At 31.7% G+C, this 23,662-nt stretch overlaps 7 non-coding genes across 7 annotated transcripts; 4 read left to right on the top strand and 3 right to left on the bottom strand.

Moving 5' to 3' along the window:
* Positions 1-14,198: 14,198 nt before the first annotated feature.
* Positions 14,199-14,269, bottom strand: Trnag-gcc. Its single transcript has one exon. It is a non-coding gene; the product is annotated as a tRNA-Gly (tRNA).
* Positions 14,270-17,107: 2,838 nt separating this feature from the next.
* Positions 17,108-17,178, top strand: Trnag-gcc. The gene has a single exon. It is a non-coding gene; the product is annotated as a tRNA-Gly (tRNA).
* A 2,174-nt stretch (positions 17,179-19,352) lies between these two features.
* On the top strand, positions 19,353-19,423 carry Trnag-gcc. Its single transcript has one exon. It is a non-coding gene; the product is annotated as a tRNA-Gly (tRNA).
* A 183-nt stretch (positions 19,424-19,606) lies between these two features.
* Trnag-gcc lies at positions 19,607-19,677 on the bottom strand. Its single transcript has one exon. It is a non-coding gene; the product is annotated as a tRNA-Gly (tRNA).
* An 849-nt stretch (positions 19,678-20,526) lies between these two features.
* On the top strand, positions 20,527-20,597 carry Trnag-gcc. Its single transcript has one exon. It is a non-coding gene; the product is annotated as a tRNA-Gly (tRNA).
* A 1,843-nt stretch (positions 20,598-22,440) lies between these two features.
* Trnag-gcc lies at positions 22,441-22,511 on the top strand. Its single transcript has one exon. It is a non-coding gene; the product is annotated as a tRNA-Gly (tRNA).
* A 75-nt stretch (positions 22,512-22,586) lies between these two features.
* Trnag-gcc lies at positions 22,587-22,657 on the bottom strand. The gene has a single exon. It is a non-coding gene; the product is annotated as a tRNA-Gly (tRNA).
* Positions 22,658-23,662: the final 1,005 nt, after the last annotated feature.

Below are 23,662 nucleotides of genomic sequence, written 5' to 3'. Positions count from 1 at the left end.
ACATGTCGTAACATAATCCGGGGAATTTTTATGGAATTTCGTTATTAAGAAAATGGCAACATCAAACCGTACAGCTGCCGCTCCATCATTGGTCAAAATATGACGCTTATGTGCAAATGCCATAAGTGCCATCTTTGTGGAATTGTGGAACTTTGTGGTCTTGTCTGACTTTACTATAATATAATTTACATATTTTACATATTTTCTGATAGAAGTAACCGCAACAGCAGCGTCTCTCTTACCAGCCCATATAACCTAGTATGCCAAAGGCCTATGCCATGCAATAGGCCTTATATTTTCATAATCCAAAAATTACTAAAAAAGAAACAATCTAAATATGCAATGTAGACTAGAATGTATATCATATATATATATAAAACCTTACAAATTATACACTAACCGTGGGTTTCTCAGACCCGAATTCCCTGTTTGAAACATATAGACCGATATATCTCTGTTTTTTTTAAGATAACAGGGATGACGATATGTTTTATACCGAGACTTTGGTCTCAGAAACTAACGATAAGTAATTATTCATAATAATTGATATCGTACAAAGTAAATGTAAATTTTTTGATACGTAGAAAGTAGATATTCCAAAATAAATCCTCAAAGAACATTAGCGATATCGTACCAGAATCCCCTATTAGAAATTAAACAGGTTTGTCGACGTTGAATTATTGTGGCTTTGATAAAATGGAACGAGGCCATTACAAAAGAAATATTTTTTTTTTTCAAGATATTATTACTTGGGGAATAAATCATACTACTTTAAATCATGAAGATTAGATTTCACGTCATAGTCGTCTTTTCTGGTGTCCTTCAAAATTTTCTATTATTCTTCTTACATGTAGATGTAGAACATAGTCTGGAAGAACACATCGGCTACTAATTAAGTTTTTTTAATTCCGTGCAGACAGAATCGCGGGCGACAGCTAGTAAAGTATCTGCAAGTAGAAAACTCTTAAACAATACATACACTCGCATATACTTCATTAAATAAATGTATCTATGGTTGAATTGTTGTAAAGCGAAATGCGCGTAGAACAATTTCCAATTACAAACTTGTCGAGCTCGTATCAAAGTATTGCAATAAATTTCCAAGCAAGTTTCCTACAGAGCCGAGTTTAATTATTGTCAGCGTGAAATGACTAACTATTAACTAAAACTAAGATTATAATTATTATAATACAGGAGAAAACTGGTAGGGTTTTTTTTTTGTTCATAATTTCTCGTCATTATTTCTGAAGCTATAACAATTGATAGCATAGCTTGTAGCTGGTTACTTAATATCAAATAAAACACAAGCCAATGGCGTTCTACTATAAAAAAAATAACATAAACGAACCTACATTGACTTTGAAGATAAAGCAAGATTTTTATATACATATCAAAACAGTTTTCAACAGTTGGTAAAAAAAACATTGGAAAGTAAAGTTTTTGATTAACATACACATTTCTTACGACAGTCTTAAGTGTGAAAAATCCTTGTCCGTATGTTAAAAGAGGTCGCATACGGTATGCGGTAACGAGAATTAATGGTTTTACTACGTTTATAAAAGTTTCATTTTATACAAACGCTGTCAGGCTATTTTATAGCCTTGCGGACATTTTCTGTAATTTAAAAAAAAATATCGCTCAATAATATTTTGTGCTACTATTATCTTGTATAAAATAATCAAACTAAATTACTTGTACATTGTACATAATCAAGTTTTTTATTTGATATATTTTTAGGGTTCTGTACCTCGAAAAGAAAAAACGGAACCCTTATAGGATAGATTGTTATCTATCTCTGTGTTTCTATCAAGACTATTTGTTCTAAAAATGCGTGGAGGTATCAAATGGAATTTATATCAAATACTAAGGTCTACTGTCCCTTAGAGCTGTAAAAAAAAAGCAAACTTCTAAGCTAACGCCACTCATACAGTCCTATTTGTCGCAAATATACGCAAATTTTCTCGCAAGGACATATAATAAACATACAGAATACCTTCCGTGAACTCATAATCTTGAAATTTAGTACGAAGCACAAATAAAGGAAAAATTTCGCTAACTGTAAATTTTAATTATATACCTACATGTTTGTACGGAACACTGTGCGCCAGTCCAACTCGCTCTTGACCGATTTTTTTGTTTATATGTAACTTTAATGCTTACATTTCAGAACAACATATAGTAAACAAGTTGTATTATCATATGGTATTGTTTCCTAAAGGCAAGTTAACTAAACAATTTTCCTAATATTTGTTTTATTCGTATAACAAAACATTTGTTGTGTTGTTTTGGCACAGCTGCGCAATAAACTTGCCCACTTTACTGCACCCGCCAAGTTTTTATATCTTCAGGTTATGCTACAGTTATGGACCTCTCGTATCACGTTTTATTGTCAAAATTCTCTACAGCTGAAAACTGGGATTGTTAATTACAGTATACGAGTATGGTATTTCGTAAAATAACAGTATTTATATAGGTACTAGTTGTCGCTCGCGACTCCTATGTGTTCTTCCAGACTATGATCTCCATCTATGCCAAATTTCATCGAAATCCGTTGAGCCGTTCCGGAGATATCTTCAAACAAACATCCATTCATAAAAACATTCGCATTTATAATATTAGTAAGATGTATAAGTACTCACGACATGCAAGCGTTTGTATGTTTGCTACAAATGTGTTCCAAAATCACTATGTTAATTTTGATAAAAGTTTTACAGAGTGTGCTGAGAATACAAGAGAAGGCTTGAGTCCTGAAAACAAAAAAATAATAATCATACCATTTTTAGCCGATTTCAAAAAGAAGGAGGTTATCAATTCGACTGTATTTTTTTATGTGTGTTACCGCGATGCTCCGCCCCTGGTACTCTGATTTTGGTAAAAAATATTTTAATCGAAAGGAAGTGCTTGGAGATGGGTCCCATTTTTTTAACAATCTGCTTGAATATACACGTAACTTTAGGCGTTGAATCCGACAAAATATTTACAGTTGAACTTGGATACGCGAGAGTCCAAGGGACAGCGATATTTTTTTTTTTTCGATTATAGATTTTTTCCCCTAACCCAGGTTCCTGCTTATGGTGGTCTTCCGTCAGGACAATGGCTCTTTCTTATACAGGTTTCTCGCTTACCCAGTTCTCGCTTATCCATGTTCGACAGTACTTTTGGAGTTTGGATTGTTTTTCACAGTTTCAAGATAACTAAAGAAGATATAATCCGACAGTTTTATAGTTGTCGAGTAATAAAAGCGCTTGTTTAAGTCCTGTTTGCCTCAAGCACTAATTTTATTGTATTTGTTTTCCGACGTAGGACTTAGAAAAAAAAAAACATTTACCAACTAAATTATTTCTTTTAATAAAAAGCCATCTATGAGTCTAGAATAGTTCACAGTTTTAAATTAAAGGATTTATTTCGGTGTAACTACAGTTTTTGGAAATACGAAACATTTAGAAATTAACAATAAATATTTTTATCATTGATACTAGCTGTCGCCCGCGACTCCAACCGAGTGTTATTTAAAAAATATATATGTAGCCTATGTATTCCCTCAGATTATGTTCTACACCTGTGTCAAATTTCATAAAGATCCGTTGAGCCTTTCCGAATGTATCTTCTAATAAACATCCATCTATAAATCTAAACTTTCGCATTTATAATATTGGTAAGATTAGTAAGATTTTTGAAACTTTAATATACTTTGAATATATTCAATAAAGTAACTCTTACCTATCTCTCACGATAGCTAACTAATGGTAGCAATCTTCCATTTAACGCTTCTCTAACCAACTTTGTTGATAACGACACTTTGTTAAGCACTCTTGTTCTATTCACTTTTGAAGCACGACTACAATATGATATACCGCCGACAATTAAGAGCAAATACAAACAAAACTTAATTTTATATACAAACTTACCATTTAAAAATAGCCGTAAAATACATAATAACTTTAATATTACAAGAGAATATGGTAAATAAATATTAATTGACTAAAAATTATAAGAAAACTTTCTTATTATTATTACTTATATGAAAAACGAAGTTAACAGCCATCACTAATTTATTAAAAAAGAGTTTCCTAATGGACTAAATTGTGATGTAATAAAACAATAAAAAAATGAGTACTTTAAAGTACTAAAATAGTTTTTTTTTACGTAATATCAGTAGAATTTCCTGATCACTTTTACTAAAGCATAACATTTAGTTCAATAGCAAATAGTCTGTTAATCTGCGAAGGGATTTAGCGGAGGTCGTAAATTGTCCTCAGTTCCATTAGACGTAATCTACTGGACCTGATCGCTAGGAACCTGTCCTGCTACGATTTGTAGTGCTAAGGTTATTTAACACAATAAATATCATGGCTAAAGCCCTAAGTATTGCCTCTTAAAGTTTATTAGATATTTTCAAACGTAAATGTATTTAATACTTGTAACTATGCGGTACATATGTTTATGTAGCCTCACTGAACAATATGTATGTGAACTATAAGATTTTGGTTTAAACAATAACCCTTTGCATATATTTTTTTTAAATCTAGCGCTTGACCACGATCCCACCCGATGTGGTCTAAAGATGGTACGCGCTAGCTTTGTCAATGCCTATTCACTCTACTCTTGAAGGCCCCCACATCGTACTTGGAAGGAAAAACTGACGCCGGCAACTTATTCCAATCCTTTGCAGTACGCACAAGGAACGATGATTCAAACCTTTTCGTTCGAACGCGCGGCACTTCTACTACATACATTTGCATAGGTAGAGATGAGATAGAAATTTTATGATTTATTTTAAATATAACATAAATAATAAATTTGTAAAAGAAACTACAATATTATGTATTTTATGTAACATATTGTTTCCTAATAAAAGTAGAGCTGTAGGCTTCGTAGTCATAAAAATGACGGTAAAATTGATTTAGGTGTGCCTATGTGCTACTTGCCGATTTTATTTCTGACTCATGAATTTTATCGGCACTTAAAGGAGACTTTTATGTTTAAATAAAATAAATGGCTACAATGAAACTGCGTAGTTGTTGAGTTAAAACGCGTTAAAATATAACTAAGTACCTACGAGTATATTCATTTGATATATTTATTACTTTAATTATTGTGTGAGTATGGCAAATTATCCAACAAACTAATAATTTCTTCAAACCTCCTTACCTTTTGCTGTGAAAAATGTTTATATGGCGCATTGTAGACGACCCAACCATTACTGGGACTTAGGACGATAAGTCAAGTCACACCCTTTTAGTGGATGAATTTAGAAAAAATCCTTTTTTAGTGCTCACCTACGTCGTAACAAAAAATCTCTCCAAATTTTCAGACTCCAGACGTAGCAGATTAGATTGTTCGTTGATATATCAATCATCTTCAATATAATTTTTATACCTCCAAGAAAAGGAAAGATGAAATCTACAGGGGGATTTTTACTTCATCAAAAAACTACTCTCTGTATTTAACATTAATTTAATGATACAAAGACGATGCCATATTTATTTATTTACTGTGGATCGAGGAAAAGTTAGATAAGACCCCAACATCCGGTACAAGTTTGTAATTGGAAATTGTTAAGCAAACATTCTAGCAAAGGGTTAAATTTGAGTAAATTAATGACTTTTACGCTTCGAGTGAAACAATTGGGGCAGAGATAAAATTTGAATGATTTTATGAATTTGTTTGAGAACAAATTTAATAGACAACAAACAAGGATTTTAATTTAAATTACAAAAAAAATTACACAGCTGTAACATCTAATCGTAGGCGGTCCTCAAATTACCTTCGGAAAAGAAAGATAACAACATATATGTAGGAACTCTTGTATATTTCTTTATTATTTGCCGTTATTTTAAAATAAGATAAGAACATATAGTGTGACAGAGGATGGAATTACTACATTTCCTGTTTTTGAGCATGCGTTGCATGTTCATAGACGACGATGATGACCTCGGTGTTCCCCCCGTTCGTTTGCCCCCTTCTCTTATAAAAAATATATCTTTATGGGTGTTTTAGGAAGAATGATTGTATTTTGTGAATAATTATGAGTGTACTGTATAAATGTAGTAAACAAATCGTACTAATATTAATATTTTAAATGCGAATGTTTAGATAGATGGGCGGATGGCTGGATATTTGTTTAAAGGTATCTCCGGAACGGCGAAATGGATTTGATGAAATTTGGCACTGATATTAGAACATAGCCTGGAAGAACACATAGGCTATTTGTTATGTTTTTTTTTTAATTCGCACGAGTCATAGCTACTAATTTATATAAATATACATATAACAATAATTTACATTCTTCCCAATACAGATAAAAAATGTTTCTTTTTAATATAAATTACCGTTTGTTTTTAGCTAATAATCGCGTAACAAAATGGATGTGAACATTCAGGAAACGCCATTAATAAAAAATGCGTCGGTATTTCATCCGATATAACGGCACCCAGCGGGGTTAGGGGATCATTATGGCGGTCGGAAATAAAAAGGTAAATAAAAAAGTATAATCACTCACTATTATCGTTTATATCAGGTAAACGCCTGTGTCCAGGAAAATTTTATATGTGAATTGTTCATCAGTAGGTGTAAGAAGAAATGTATGGATTCCGTGGAAAGTTTTGTTAAAAAGTTTATGACGATCGAAATAATCTTACTAATATTATAAATGCGAATGTTTAGATACATGTATGGATGTTTGTTTGAAGATATATCCAGAACGGCTAATCGGATCCAGACGAAATTTGTCACAGATGTAGAATACAGTCTGTAAGAACACATTAAATTTTGCTTTTAATTCCGCGCGGACGGAGTCGCTGGCTACAGCTAGTGAATGATAAATCGACTTGAAGAAAAACCTCTTATGCTCTAGTTGTGAAATAAGGTAAGACTATGGTGATTAGGTTAATTTCCATTAATACAAATACAAATTAGTTATTCCAAAACGTGTTCATAATAATCTAATAAAACATTTAGATACCTAATTTTCTAAACGAAAATACTAAAATAAATAAATGACGTACTTTCTATATTTACTTCCCTTATGTATTAGATAATGTAGTTTCTCATTAATTATTTAATATTGCTTGTTTAATTTTATTATATTTCTTACGAACATTAGACAGCCAACAACTTGAAGCCTTCGCAGACAATAGAACTTACTGAAAATACACGTATCGCGGGAAGATCTATAACAACTTATATATTATACTATGTATTGATTTATTATCTCTCTCTCTCTCTCATACCCTTTGTAAGAAAGTGACAAACATAGATTTCACAGTATGGCTGCATAAAGTTTTTCATAATTGAACTATAACATTTCTTTATTTTTCAATTGCTAACACATTAGCTGAAAATTTTAAAACGTGGGGCGTTGTCGAAATATCTTTCCTCCACAGTAATTCCAAACGACCTCGACTGGGAATTCTTGAAAAGGCAATTGCTGGATTTTGAAGAAGAGACTTCGAAATCCAGCTACAAATCCACGTTTCCCTGATTTTGAGGATGTCCATGGACGTCGATAACTTCAAGGTATCACACCTATTAAAGACATAAATTCAACAATAAAGCTTGTAATATTTTTTTATTTATAAGACGTTCGTTAATTTTAATTTATAATTCATAATAACATACAAATAAAAAAAACTATTTATTTTAAATTGAAATATAAAATAGCTTAATATGTTTGATTAATGTTATAACCTCGTAGACTGTTCGTAGATAATTACAAAGTACGTAGCACTCCGCTACGAGATATTAATTAATAAACTTTAGAATCCGAAAGGTGCATTTTGCTTGTTGCAAAACTTTTAACGTACATACTCGTATTTTCCGCTGAAATCTTTATACAGTTGCTTAAATCTTTTACTTGTTACAATTGCAAATTAAACATAAGACAAGGCAAAGTACAGAGGTTTTATACAATTCGGTGCAACCGTGGCCTGCTGAAAATTTGGCACAAAAACAAATTGCCATATCTCATTGTCTTAAACAAATGACCGGTCTAGGCGTAACACGACCAATCACTTACCCTGAAGAAGGACTCTTGACGGGTCTGAAATTAGTCGGTGTCGATTACGGACAAATTCTACGTAACTGTAGCCTTTTTTAATTAGTTTATTAAAAAAACTTTCATAAGTTTAAATAACTTTATGTGTAAGTTACATCACTTTGAACATACGCGAAGTGTCCCTTCACCAGAGATAATATCACACCCTTGTTGAAGAAAGTTTAGACAGGGGATAAAATTGATTTATTGCTCAAGTAATATCATTAATTACTGGAAGATTTATAATCCCGTGGATCAAAATAATTCTATGGTATTTTCACTATTAGAAGAGAAACTGCGATACTGAAAAAAAATTAAAAATTAAAAATAATTTATTGACATCCAAAAATACAGTGAGTTATCCAAGATCCTCGCACTATATCGCGAGGAACCAGCTTAGTGACTCAACAAGAAACATCGTTAGATTACAACACATGGGCATTAAACAATATTAAAATAGTTAGGGGTTAAGTAAACTACAGAAGAAATCAAAAACGTAAATACTGAGAGTTTAATGGTCATTAGAGAGTCATTTTTTATTGTAAATCTACACTTAGAGTTACTCACAGTGACCAATTAATAATACAAGTACAGCAGTTAATTATAGGATCATACAAAACACGGGAAACAATTATTACCGTCGGTATCCACTGCCAAAAAACTAATATGTTATCGCTTTTATTGTGTTTGAAAACAATTTTGTTTTTATACAAATATTATAGCAGTGGAAACTAACGATGAAACTAATAAATGAACGCCTAATATACCTTATTGGTATAATGAAATAGTACTGGAAGCTACTAATAACCTAAGGCCGTTAATGAAACCGCGCGGAATCGTGCTGCGGTTATAAAATTATGAGCGGAACATATGCGGTTGAGACGGTTCACTTTATAAGAGGCAATTATGCAATGCGATACAAATTACATGCACGCTTTCTATATGCATTCTAACAAACATTATTACAGTCAAGTAGAGATTCAAATAATTTAATTATAGAGCGGACATTAGACAAATTTTCCTAAAACAATCGTCGGCATGAAATTATTAAACTGGACTTGTTACTTCTTTCTAATTTGACACATATATTGTATTGTTTATTCTATGAATAAATACTTAATTCTTCACAAGAAGTTCATTTTATTTCTACGATTTTTCGTGATATTTTGTCACCTCGTTGCCATGGTGCAGTAGTGCTGATTCGTCGGTAACAGTCTACAATATAGGGATTTTTTTCCAAATATTAATTAGCTTTATTCACTATGATCCCATATGTAACTTTATTCGTTAAACAGGTCGTTCATTATTTTACTGTTTGATTGATAATAGCAACGCATTGTGTGTTGAATTTTAAGTTCTATTAATTAGATATTTAAATGCTATTTTTAAACAAATTTTTAAAGTCCAATATTGAGAGATTGAGTCACTATGTTACATGTTACATACATGAGTCTCTATGTCTCTATGTTGCCACAATGTTGAAAATCTTTAAAAGTTCTAAGCTGGCAATTTTGATTTTACATTTAGTTTTCCCGTTTTCATTCGTACCAAGTCGAATCTAAAAATTTATTGTATCTATAAAACCCTCAGTCGCAAATGTATTTCGTACAAACATTTTCACCTCGATAATGTCTACAAACGTTTTCCATTATTCCTAAGGGTACAATTTATTAAAGCTCTATCTACGTGCTCTAGTAATATCTACGTCTGCAAAACGATAGCCAATTCTAAATGTATTTTTAAATTACGTCATATTTAAAAATTTATAAGAAAACGTTTAGAGATCGTGAATTAAATATTTTGGATTACATCTAGTTTTATTTTCTTCCAGATACGTTATCTGCATCTTCTATGAAACTTTCTAAACTTGATAATGTTGCCTAGGATTTTTCATCTTTTCTAATTCCGGATTCTTTTCGTGTTTTACATTCATTGTCATTAAATTCTTCTTGCATTGTACGTGTATTAACAGATTATTATTGTATTCTTAATTATTATTAAAATTTTAATAAAAAATGCAGAAGGAAAAATTATTTACGGCATTTTCAACATCATTACGTCGATACATTCATGACGTGACCTGCTATAATAATACTTTCACACGAGGGAGAATAGTGTGACAGAATATTAGACAATTTATTACTGCTGTTTATACGCAAAACGCAGACAGTACTGATTTGGCAGTAAGTGTTTAAAAAACCCTACTGCACTGTCCACTGTTCTGGCCCATTGTTTTTCCCTCGTGTGAAAATAGAATAACAAAGGTTATAACCTTCCATTGTTCCATGAAACGTCCGCTACACTTTAAACGAAGAAAAACAAAGCATTTTTTTGTTTTAGATTTAACCCCTTGTTCTTTTTTTCATAGGACCTACCTTTGTGTTTTTGTAGGATAAAGGTAAAACGACCGGCTTACCTGCAAATAAATATCAGTGATGTATTCTTTAAGGAACTATATGTAACTGTACAAAGGCATTATTTTATCAGTCTAAGAAGTACAACATTCTATTCCATTCAAAGTTGTATTTTTAATATTGTAATGTTTAATAATAAATAAAATAATTTACTATTATTTAAAAAAATAAAATAAAATTCAACTCATTATATAATTTAATTCTGTTAGCTACAGTCGTAGATTTATTACTAATAAATATTTACTAAAAGTAAGCTCAAAATGAATTGAATATCTGTGATTTCCATAGTATATCCACTATATACAGATCCTTCAAGACTCAATACTCAATCGCAGTTCTGCATTCCACGTTATTGAATTCTCGATAGACCATTGTAGTCTAAAGCTCTTGAGTATGCGTATTTGAAAGGGCAGGAAATATTGCCAATAAAAGATTTAATACAATTAAAATAATATTTAAAAAATAAAAAGATCGTTTTAGATTAATAATCATTTTATTTTTAGAAATTCATTGTAAATAAATAAATTAATAATTTAAAGTTAAAGTAGTACTGGCATATGAAACAAAATTGTAATGGTCCAGACAAACACATAGTTCACATTAAAGGAAAAAGACACCCTGTATTTCTCTTTAAGTATGAAAGATGCGGAATGATTAAACTTTTAATATGAATTTTACAATAGATTAAATATAAAAAGGCACATCAGAAATGCGCACAAGATATAAAACAAAAAGTCAAAACGAAAAGATGTCCGAAAGAAGATTTTAAAAATAGTTTATAAAATATCCAAAGAGGTTGAACGAAAAAGGTTAGACGCAACCCCGAGGTCGCAACATCATCCAACAGTCGATTTTTATAAATCACTAAGTTACAGTTTATTATTACAGTCATTACCATTTTAACAGTAATTTAATAATCGACATGTCTAAGCCCGTTGCTTTTTCATAAGCCGTTGTTTATACAATAGGCCAGGTATAGCGAACAAATGGCACTCGGCAAAATATTGGGAACATCACTGATCACAAAATTCATTATGCACTACGAAAAAAATGTGAATTAGTGAAGTATTAAATATGAATACCGAACTAGAGTAATCCTTAAGCTATTTGTGGCCAATAATTATAAACTCATTTTACAACACAATTATAAATTTCTTGGGAAAAATGGCACACGTAAATGTTCACCATCCCTGCTTTAAGGCACGTCATAGCTTAACAATGTAACAAATTGCAGAAACAATACACGTCTGAACATAAGTCATATAACTGTGATCCCGTAACAATGATGACGTTACGACAGAACGCGAACGATTTATTGCAAACACTAACGTTTCCATACACATGAAGTTTTAATTAAAAACACTGGAATTAATAATCAGATGTAGATTTCTATACAAACGTACAACATGCTTTCTAACTTCGTTCATATAAATTGGAATTTGGATTACAGAGAAAAAAGCATGAGGAAAAAACTTTTTGCTGTAAAAGTATAGGTATCTAGCGCTAGTATACTTTGATATTCTTCTTGTTCTGGTTTGTTTCTCTCAAAGTGAAGCTACTAGTATATTGTGTTTTACAATATTAATTTTGTTTCGATGTAAATTTCATCCTTTCAATATTAATTTTACTTACTTTAATAAGGACAGTAAGGTATTATTACTCTATCACGTAACGATGCTTTTAAAATTATATAGATACTAGCTGGTGCCCGCGACTCCGTCCGCACAGAATTAAAAAAAATTAGTCTATGTGTTCTTCCAGACTATGTTCTACATCTATGCCGAATTTCACCAAGATCCATTAAGCCGTTCTGGAGATACCTTCAAACAAACATCCATCCATCATTCGCATTTATAATATTAGTAAGATAATAGCAAAAAGTTACGCAACTTAATTTTGTCAAAAACCAAGGGCTAATTTAAATGTTAAAAACCATAAACTAAAGAAAAAGTATCAAAATTTTATGTTTTAACTGACATTAATTTTTCATCTTTGCGATCCTGTAATAACTTAATAAGAAAAAAGCGCAAAATTCTCGTCCAACGTTTAATTAAAAGATTTTAATATTTTATAATAACTTAATAACATTTTCGCACGGTACTAATTTATTAAAATTTGAAGTATAATTTTTTGCTTTAGACAAAACATACATTAGTAAAAAGTAATTCACCTGATGAAAACTACACATATGTCATTTCTAAATTAAATACAAAATAGTGCAAAACAAACATTGCACAAACCCGCAAATGAATTAACCATATTCGTGGAGCGGCAAATATGCAAAATTTAACTGAACATTAATTTGAATTTAGCTTGCGTTGAAAATATGAAAACAGTGTATTTAATAATTTAGCTAGAATCCTGCGAAGCTTCATATAAAATGGATGACAGAGCGTGTACAAATTGTCTGTGTTAATTATGTTTTATTACTTTCATTTTATTTTATTACTAATACTTAGCCATTTCGAATTTACCAGCTAACAAACAACCATAAATCCATACATCTATACATTCGCATTTATAATATTAGTAAAATTATATAGGGACTTGGTGCGTCGTTTATAGTACGTACCCAATTTCGTAACACTCATTTAGATCGATGCGCACAATGCATCACGAAGTAACTAACGCCATCTATATTTCATTTCTTTTATTATTATTTCTTAAATTTAGCTTAGTCGAAATTATAATGGTGTTATTTTATATTTACCAATAAGAGAATAAAAAGTAAATTTAATTCCGTTCACACACAATTTGCCTTAAAAGCTTCGCGTATTGAAATTTAATGCGTAATTGAATACATTTTTGACATGTAAATTAAACAATAATCCAATAATGTTGGAACGTAATACGTTTGGTATTTTAAATTATAATACAAATTGTATTTCGTTCGATATAAACGAATGGAATTGTATTTTATATTTATCACATAAAATATTTATTTAATTTTGTAATTAAAATCTTCCAAAATTAATCATTCCGCTAAAATACGAATCGTTAAATACAACAATGGTTGAGTAAAAGTAAAAAAATTAAAAAAAAAACTTGAGAGGTGTCAAGGGACACCCGGATGGAACGAAGTTCCTTTCGATTAAATAGTTAAGGAGCCAATGTTTATTCTGTGAATAAAAAACTTAAGTCTTCACAAGAAGTACATTTTATTTCTATGAATTTTCGTTATATATTGTCACGTCGTTGCCATGGTTACTATAGCAAAAAGTGTCGTGACAACTTTTCGTAAGAATTTTTTCCGTCTAGCCCCCTTTCACAACGCGCGATAAGGAACTTCGTTCCAACAAACAGACATAAAAAATATCTACTAGTCTTCTAGCTATTTAAAAAAAATGGGACCCATCTGCAAGCACTTCCTTTCAATTAAAATTATTTTTATCAAAATCGTAGCATCAGGGGTGGAGCATCGCGGTAACGCACATAAAAAAAATACAGTCGAATTGATAACCTCCTTCTTTTTGAAGTCGGCTAAAAATACGTGTATTTCATACGACCAGAGTGATATTACAGTTATGAAACTAACTATACATATTAATTTTAAAATGTTAAATGCCCAATTTGCTAACGCTGACACTCCGCGTAAAAATAGAAATCGAATGACATTACTCACAACAATCGGTTCAGCCATTGAGACTACCTGTGGTAAAAATGGAATGGTCATACATACATATTTGCATAAAATGTGTTTAATTACTCGCATTAAATATAACCCTTTTTCACTCAGTCAAAAGATAATTTGCATCGACCGGGAATCGAACCCGGGCCGCCCGCGTGGCAGGCGAGCATTCTACCACTGAACCATCGATGCTTGTTTATATATCTTGAATTAATACATTATGTACAAATTTAAAACATCAATAAATATTGTATAAATATAGGCTCAAAAAATATGTGATTTGGTGACCTTCGCAATCTTTTGTTTCTTATCCCTCAAGGTCAAGTAAACCAAAAAGGTCGTGACCATTTTCATGCTCCCACTTTAATATAAATTAACACGCAACGTAATAATAGGTTAGTTCATACAAAAGAAAAACTTAACTAAGAAATCCTTTTTTTTTCTTTAATTGGTCACAAAATGTCAAGATAAAGATCTCAATAATTCTGCCTATTTTTTTTAAATAGATTAATTTAGTAAGTTTATTATTTCCTTTACTAAACCTACTAACTCACACATGGACAGGCTATCATGACATTTTGCGATTATTTGATTTTCGACATTTTGACGGTTACGATTCGTATCGTTGGTGAAGATTAGAACTAATAGTAGAGTTAGAATTAACTGTCAGAACCTACAGTAGGTGCATTTAAGTCGCAACGAAGTTGTCATTTCTAAGCAATTCGTCCATGTGTGTGACTATACCTCTCGTAACAACAAATTGTCATCTCTCCATGTGTCCTTGAGAAAATATGGAGATAACACGATATTTAGTATAATTGTTTTGTTAATGAAAAACAGTTCGACAACAGTGTATTATCAATTTAAGATAAACAACAAACCTCTAGCAATTTACTTTTAGTACCAAAGCACGTATCGCTGAAGCGTTCACTAATTCTGTCACGTAAATGTACTTAACCTTGTGCCATGCTACGTGCCTTTTCACTGTTCACAATGTTTTTTCTTTTATTTTAATTTTAAAATAAATATTTATTCGGTTCGATTTCCTACACGAAAGTCGATAAATTTAATACTAGCAGTTGCTTGTAACTTCGTCCATAAATATAATCTATGTCATATAGTGTAGCCTCCCAACAGTGAAAGATTTTTTCAAATCGGTTCAGTAGTTTCGGAGCCTATTCAATGCAAACAAACAAACAACCAATCAAATCTTTCTCTTTATATTCGTATAGAAAAATTGCGTAATAATATTGAATTTAAGAATATTATTTTTTTGTTTTGATAAAGTATGTAAATAAAATAGCGTTGGACAACTCTACCTTTGGAAACCTAAAGCTTATTTTGTTTAGATTTGCCGCTTATTGCTAATTAAGACTAAAAGATTTAGCTAATTTTCTATTTAGTGTGTTCAACTAAATCTGTTTAATTTAATTTTAATATTGGACCCAATTTTGAGAACTCAAAAGTAAATGATGTAGATTTGCTCTTCATTGCTTATTACGGCTAAAACATTTTGTTATTAACTAGCTGTCGCCCGCGACTCCATCCGTGCAAAATTCTTCCAGACTTTGTTCTACAACTGTGCTAAATTTCATCAAGATCCGAAGAGCCATTCTGGATATACCTTCTAAAATCCATCTAAACTTTCGCATTTATAATAGTTACATTGATTTTTTTTTATTTTGTAAGGTGCAGTAGAATGGGAAGACAATGGCTTCTTAAATACAGGTTAACCTAGTTTAAGAGCCAAGGCGACATCGATGCTGTAATCATTTGATTTGCAATAAAGAATCTTTATTATTACTATTATTCTTATGGCATTGTACAGAATTCATATCTAAACTCATAATTTAGTAGAAACGTATCATAAAAATCATTTTATTACCCTTTAATCGGAAGTTATGAGATAGAAACGAAACGACGTACAAATGCGGATTTAATAGATTAATACGAGGAACTTTTATGAGAAAAATGCTCAGTAATAACTAAGTGTAGTACTTTCCGTAATTGCTTTAACCTATTTCAATAAAGAATAGCAATTCTGTTAGGAAAGAATTCAAGTGCTAGCAATCAGACACGTTTTTTAATAAAATATTATATACTAGCTGTCGCCCGCGACTCCGTCCGCGTGTAATTAAAAAAAGCTTATTAGGTAATTTAATTTTATTAAATAAAAAGTCAATATTTGTATGTTGTTATAAATGTTTCCTAGATCACTAGAAAGATTTTGATGAAACTTTGGTAGCAGTTCTGAGGTCGCTAGAGAAATCTCATTTCATCTCTATTTTCTGTGCATCTTGTCACTTATGCCTTCTTCTATAATATACCTAATTGTTACTAAAAATAAAGCGTATTTATTTACAATATTTTTACATAAATATTCCTCAACAAAAACAAATAAATCAACTTAAATCAAAAGTCTTAAACACAAAGTCAAACGAATTGAAGTTTTTAAAGATTATAAGAAAGATGAGAAAACTTTGTGCCAAGTTACAGAAACTAGGGCCGATGTAGACATTTTCAGGAAGTGCTTCCAACTAGAGTAATGGTGTAATTTGCATTGTTTGCAAGTCGAGTTCTAGTTTTAATTAACGAATAAAGAAGACATAAGCTTAATAAAGATTAAACGACCGACAAATGTCTATGAAATGTAATAAACATTTCATACACAATCCTGGCTATTTAATTGTAATAAAATCGTAACGGAGATGGGAAAAGTGAAGAAAAATAATGTCTGAAACTTAAAACATATTATTAACTCTGTCTTGCTAAAGATAATGACAGGGACGACGATATGTTTTATACAGAGATTTTGGTCTTAGAAATCGAAATGGATTTGATTTAGTTGGTCTTAACAATCATGCAGTTATAATGTTGCAGATAGCTTGTATAAGTTTTTTTTAAAGTATTAACATTAATCTAGTATATCTGTGAAGATAAATCCATAAAGACTGTCGAAGATGTCTTAACTCACTCCATGTATTTCTTGAATTTTCAATTTTATTTAAAAAATTTAGGTCTTAACTATAAGCATCGATGGTTCAGTGGTAGAATGCTCGCCTGCCACGCGGGCGGCCCGGGTTCGATTCCCGGTCGATGCAGACCCATTTTTTTATATTTTCATCTTCATAGATTATGTTTACATACTTTTTCGAGTAACAAGGTTACCGATTGAATTATATAAAAACACAGTCATAATAAAAAATACAAACAAAATAAAATAAGTAACAGAAACGAACGATACATAATATTATTTTAGAAAAATTGGATTACAAAAAAAAATAACAAAAAAATATGTGCCAATTTCAGAAATAACATCAGGAATCGTCAACGTAAATTGGCACATGTCTGATTTCGACTATCTATTATTCACGTTAGAAAAGATTGTTTCTTTTTTTATGTTCTTACGTGTATTAGACATGAATATAGTAATTAGGTATCATTTTCTAAAAAATGGACAAGAGAAATCAACTGTCATATTATAATAGACTACACTATTTTTTTCTCTACTCATTTTTCTAGTTGTTTTTTACTTGCAAGCTAAGAGAGCTCTATACTATCTAACAATATTTACAGTATTGTAATAGTAAAGTAACTAGAAAACAACTCTTTTAGATTTCGGCTTTGGCACAGAATCCATTCATCCATTTTTTATACCAAAGCGGGTAAACGAGCAAATGGCCACCTGAATTCGCCGAATAGCGAGGCGACCGTTGCCCATAGATATCCGCAAACGCAGGTGCATTGCCTACCTTTAATCAATGGAGAAGGGGACGCACAGAAAGAAGACATTCCCCCTTACTATGCGTCCCCACCTCCGCCAAATCCACTTCCCCTTCCCATCCTTTTCTAGTGGGAAAAGGGTGAGAAGGGAAAGAGGACTAAAATTAGGCCATCCCTTCATTTAAACTTTCACATGTATAAGAACACACGCTTTAAGAAGTAAGATTAATAATCTATACATTATTTTTTTAATTAAATTTTACAAATTATGGCAGTAATATCAAGGAGTGGACGAATATTGCCGGCTTGGAACATTTATTTCGCTTGAGACAAGACCGGCAAAAGTTCACTGAGCTGACGGCCAACCTCCATTAATGGAGAGGCACCTAGAGAGAGAGAGAGAGAGAGAAATTATGACAGGTTATAAAGCTTCACGAACCCTCATAAAACATTTTTTGCCAGTTACAATGCAGCTATTACAGCGACTTATAAAGAAATCAATCTTTGGATAGTTTAGTAAACTTCTAAAGTCCTTTATCACCTGCCAAAAGTATTCGCGTTTTCAGGTAAAGAAAAATCAAAGAATTCTTTTTATCAATTCACTTCCTTTGAATACACTACAATCGTTCGGAGAAAATAACTCATATCAAAAGCCGCCGATATTCGTCTTATGAATTATTTACTTCTATTTTAAGTCATCACAAAAAAGACGTATTTTGATGTGAGCTTTTGCATTGATATAAAATAAATAAAAATTCATATTTGTACATAAAATGCTTTCACATCTGTTGTACGTTAAACGGACTAAAATATTTAAGATAATTTAACAAAATAAAACACGTTTTCATCTGTTTTATTTAACTGTTTGCTTAGAGTCGGGTACGAACAGCTGTGTTTGCTGACGTAACAAATTGCTGACGAATAAAATCGTAATGAGGCCGAATTCGTTCGTCAAATGTTACCTGTAAATTTTTAATTTCGTAAACATTTCTTGTAAAGAAAAAACTGAAATTTAGCGTATATTTATATAAGACTCGTCAGCAAGGAATATGAAAACATATTTTTCTTGTCACTTTTAAATAACTTTGTAATTGTTTTTTGACGCCCGAAAACAAGTGAAATTAAATTACGATAGGTTTTGTTACATAATTATTATGTTTAATTGGAATTTATTATTACAGAAATAGGGGTAAAAAAATAAAGAGGAAAAAAGGCATAACGCCCACAACAAAATTACAATAGCACATAAGCATCACATAAACCTAAAAAAAGGTGCCACAAGATGCTCGCTGGACTATGGCTGCCTTGTTATGTCACGTGTAGTGTATACATGCGTGAGTTCTATGTATAAGTAGGTTTAACTTATGACAGAACCAACCGCAATAACGGCGATTATCGTACCGGGCCATATAATTTTAATGCACTAGACTTTCCTAAGCCGAGATGATTCTACACCATTAAGTGAAAGGTTATCATCACTAGGTTACGTCAGCGACGGATTCGCGAGTTCGCATTAATGTTAAGATTTTAAAATTAATTGTGCTTCACGCAAGCATCGATGGTTCAGTGGTAGAATGCTCGCCTGCCACGCGGGCGGCCCGGGTTCGATTCCCGGTCGATGCAGTTTTAATTTTACAATTTGTTTCAAAGAATTCGCATAAACATGCGCCATATTTGACGAATCAAATCGGGAAAAATAGAAAGTTAGTAAAGCAGATATTATTTTAATAATATTTTTTTCAATATATCTTATTCTCAGGAATAAAAAAAATTCTTTGTAAAAGCTTTCTCTGAAAAGAAAAGTATTGCATCGACCGGGAATCGAACCCGGGCCGCCCGCGTGGCAGGCGAGCATTCTACCACTGAACCATCGATGCTTGTTAATAAGCTCAGAATAAGTATGACTGTTGAAATGAATTTAAAAAACCTTTACTGGTGGTTTCTTATTCCTTGATCAAAGTTAATATGGGGAATAACGATATGTTTTTGAAGGGATTTTAATCACAGAAACCAACAGTAAATCTTTAGATGGTGTAATTTTGTGATGTTTGATGTCTCTATGCAAGTGTAGTTACGAATTGCAATCATTATGTTGAAATTATAATAGTAATCATGATGTTAACCCAAATCTTACAATATTATATATAATTTCATTACTCGACTGACCAGAGTATAATTGTTTTCTTTGATTTAAGGTCAGTTACTTAGATTTAAGGAGTTATGTAAGGTGGTGATGTAGTCAGTCGTATCATACAGTATTTAGGTCCGTCTTCTTGATAGTATAAATTAATAAAAATATATATTATTAGAAATCAGGTCGTCGGAATACTGAAGAACCCTCGCTTTATGGTTCCCTTTCTTAAGCACTGGAATAATAGAAAGATAATACGATCATTTTACCCTTTTTCGAGACATATTACTTCCAGCAGAGAACATCTATATATATAAAAGAAAGTTGTGTTAGTTACACTATTTATAACTCAAGATCGGTCGAACTGATTGAGCTGAAAATTGATGGGGAGGTAGCTTAGAACTAGGAGACGGACATATAGGAACTTTTTATCTTGTGTGCATTTTTTTTATTCCGCGCGGACGGATTCGCGGGTAAAAGCTAGTCTTGTAATAAAGTAAGATTGCTTTTTCTTGACATAATTAGATTCTCATTGTTTCGTTATTTTTTAACTTTACCGTTGTTAACTTTGCTGCAATTAAACTTTAACTTGCAAGCATCGATGGTTCAGTGGTAGAATGCTCGCCTGCCACGCGGGCGGCCCGGGTTCGATTCCCGGTCGATGCAATTTTTTTTAACTAATAACTAAAGCAATAAATAAACTAAAAGAATCCAAAGGTAAGGAGATTTATTTATGTAAATCGCTCACCTATTTTAAAACAAAAAAATGTAACTGTGAATCTCCAGTACTGAGAAATTTTCATTAATACATGTTGTCGTCCCTTTCATTTTCTTTAACAAAATAGAGACAACAATATGTTCCAAGTATCACGGTAATGTGTGGTTTAAGAATTAATAGTATGTAACTAAAGCTGCTCTAAAGATCTTTGTAAAGGGACCTCTAGAGAGTGGTAACAACATAGCGTGTTTGTAGCGGGCGGTTTAACTAAAGTCAAAGTGATGCGCTAACTACATCAGAGATTAGCCTCTCAGAGGTAATGCAAGCCAAACAATGACTAAGTGGCTAACGTTTTCCTGTAATTCTCTGCAAACTATATAGGATCGTTATTAAGTGGGAACATCTTCTCTCCTAATTATTATCTGAGTCTCCGTAGGACAGGCTGATTATGACAATAATACTGGAACGAAGTTCCTTATCGCGTGTTGTGAAAGGGGACTAGACGGAAAAAATTCTTACGAAAAGTTGTCACGACACTTTTTGCTATATCACCATGGCAACGACGTGACAATATATAATTAAAATAATATTATTCATAGAATAAACATAAGTTCCTTCACTAATTAATCGAAAGGAACTTCGTTCCATCCGGGTGTCCCTTCACACCTCTCAAGTTTTTTTTTTTCGGAAAAGATTCTTCACTATCCGAAACTCAGTTCGTTCACTTAGAAGTAGTCTCATGGAAGATTTATATCTTTGAATACTAAGCGCTCCCTTAGTAAATATTAAGAAGTAAATGTGGCACTTAGAGTAGGAATAACCGTAGGTTACTAGTGTTGAAATACTTAACCAAAATCATATTCATGTCTCTTATTAGAGGGATGGTTAAAATGTTTGATATGAGTGATTCGACAGTAGAAAACCTTTTGTATTATTCGTACCTATTGAAATCCTAAATTAAGAAAACAAAGGCACAACAAATTCTGTACATGGTGATCATTTTGATATATTTTTGTAATTGTTTTTTTTTTGTCGTTTTTTAAAATGTTTGATGAAGTGAAGTGGATTGTAGAGATAGCCAGTAATTTATTTATTTATAGTACATGTTGTTAGCTTTGGTAGTAGAACAAAGACCCACAAAAGTATATCAAGCAGGATCAAAAAAATTAAATCAAATTATGTATAAACTTAAGTAAAAGAAAGTAGAAATATAAAGTTAAGGTAAAATGTAAATATTTCGGACTTAAGGAGCTGAAATGAAAATTGTTATTTGTCTCATATTTAGCGTTATTGGATTCCGGTATAATAAAAATTATTTTCGTAATTTTTAATAATTTAAAAATAATTAAATTTTTATTTAAAAAAAAAAATATAAACATTAATTCTTCATGTGTATATTTCTTATTTTCACCCCGAACCTAGGGGTAGGCTCCGAGCCCCTCGGTGGGGACGTATAGTGAGCTGATGATGATGATGATGATATTTCTTATTTTACTCCTATTTCTAACATCTACAGCTTTAAGTGCGTTTTTATAAACTTTTATCACTACCAGTAAAAATATTATGATCACCATATCAGGTACTTCAGCGTTCGAAAGCTCAAAAGGTTATCTAGATAATATTCATCTACTTCGAACCGTAAAATTGGATAAAAGATATGAATAAATCTGAAGAATATTTCTATAGAAATATGACAAGAAATCGCTCACAAAAACAATGTAAACATCTTCAAATGGGGCTTTATTTTAATAAGGTTATTTCTAAATATTTGTTTTATTAAATCACACATAAGCATCGATGGTTCAGTGGTAGAATGCTCGCCTGCCACGCGGGCGGCCCGGGTTCGATTCCCGGTCGATGCAAGTTTATTTTATGAAGACACCGACTTGCAAAACAAAATATTTTACAGTTTGGTAGAAAAAATTTAAAAGACAATTTGCATCGACCGGGAATCGAACCCGGGCCGCCCGCGTGGCAGACGAGCATTCTACCACTGAACCATCGATGCTTGTGTATGATATAGACAATAATTAAATGAATAGAAATAAAAATGACATAAACGAAAAACATCACAATAAACTTGGATCGTAGTCTCTAAGAGCAGCTGTACACGGACATCAGCAAGCTGTTGGCACACAGACGCCAATATTTAGCGACAGCTGTATATGGTTTGTGTATAGATGGACAACATAAATGCATGGCAGAGTAAAGAAGATAATATAAACCAATACTAATCAATATCAATGCAAATGTTCTTACAGTGAAGGAAAACATCGTGATGCAACCTGCACATATCTAAGAAGAAATTCAAAGATATTTGTGAAGTCAACCAACCCGCACTTGGCCAGCGTGGGTGACTATGGCCTAGTCAAACTAAATTAGGCTAGGCTTCAAGCCTGGGGACGTATAGTGAGCTGATGATGATGAATCAATGTCATGGCAAAATGTCTGTAATTCGTTACCGCAGGCAAGTAGCTGCGTCAGTATGTTTTATTACTCTAACCCTTTTGAAGAGACAGGCTATTAATGATGGGCGCCAAATGTATTAAATAACTCCTAAAATGGAGAAAACATTTTTGTATTACGTAAATATTAAAATATAATAAAAGGTTTAGAAATCTTTACTAAGATCTCTATTTTTGTATAAAATTTTACAGTAAAGGACACAAATAAAAAAAAATTATCAATAGTGCAAAAAAAAATTTGTTTGGAAAACAGAAAATTATTTAAAAAATCTAAGCACTAACAAAAAGCATTAGGTACATTAATTAACTAAATAGTAAAAGTTATTAGTGTTTTTATAACTTAAAAATAAATTGCAACTCGCTCCATTTTTCAACTTATTAAAAAGCTCTTTAGTTTTGCGCTTGATTAAATTTTCTAGTCTATTGAAAAACAAAATAGAAATAAGATTAAAAATATTCTTCAAGGCAGCTCTTTGTCGGGCGATGTTTTTATTAATTAAAATAACCTGAAGTGGATTAAATAATGTATGTAACAAACATTCTCATGA

Source organism: Papilio machaon, chromosome 9 (genome assembly GCF_912999745.1).
Source record: "Papilio machaon chromosome 9, ilPapMach1.1, whole genome shotgun sequence".
Lineage (NCBI taxonomy): Eukaryota > Metazoa > Arthropoda > Insecta > Lepidoptera > Papilionidae > Papilio > Papilio machaon.
This window is presented reverse-complemented; position numbering and strand designations above follow the sequence as displayed.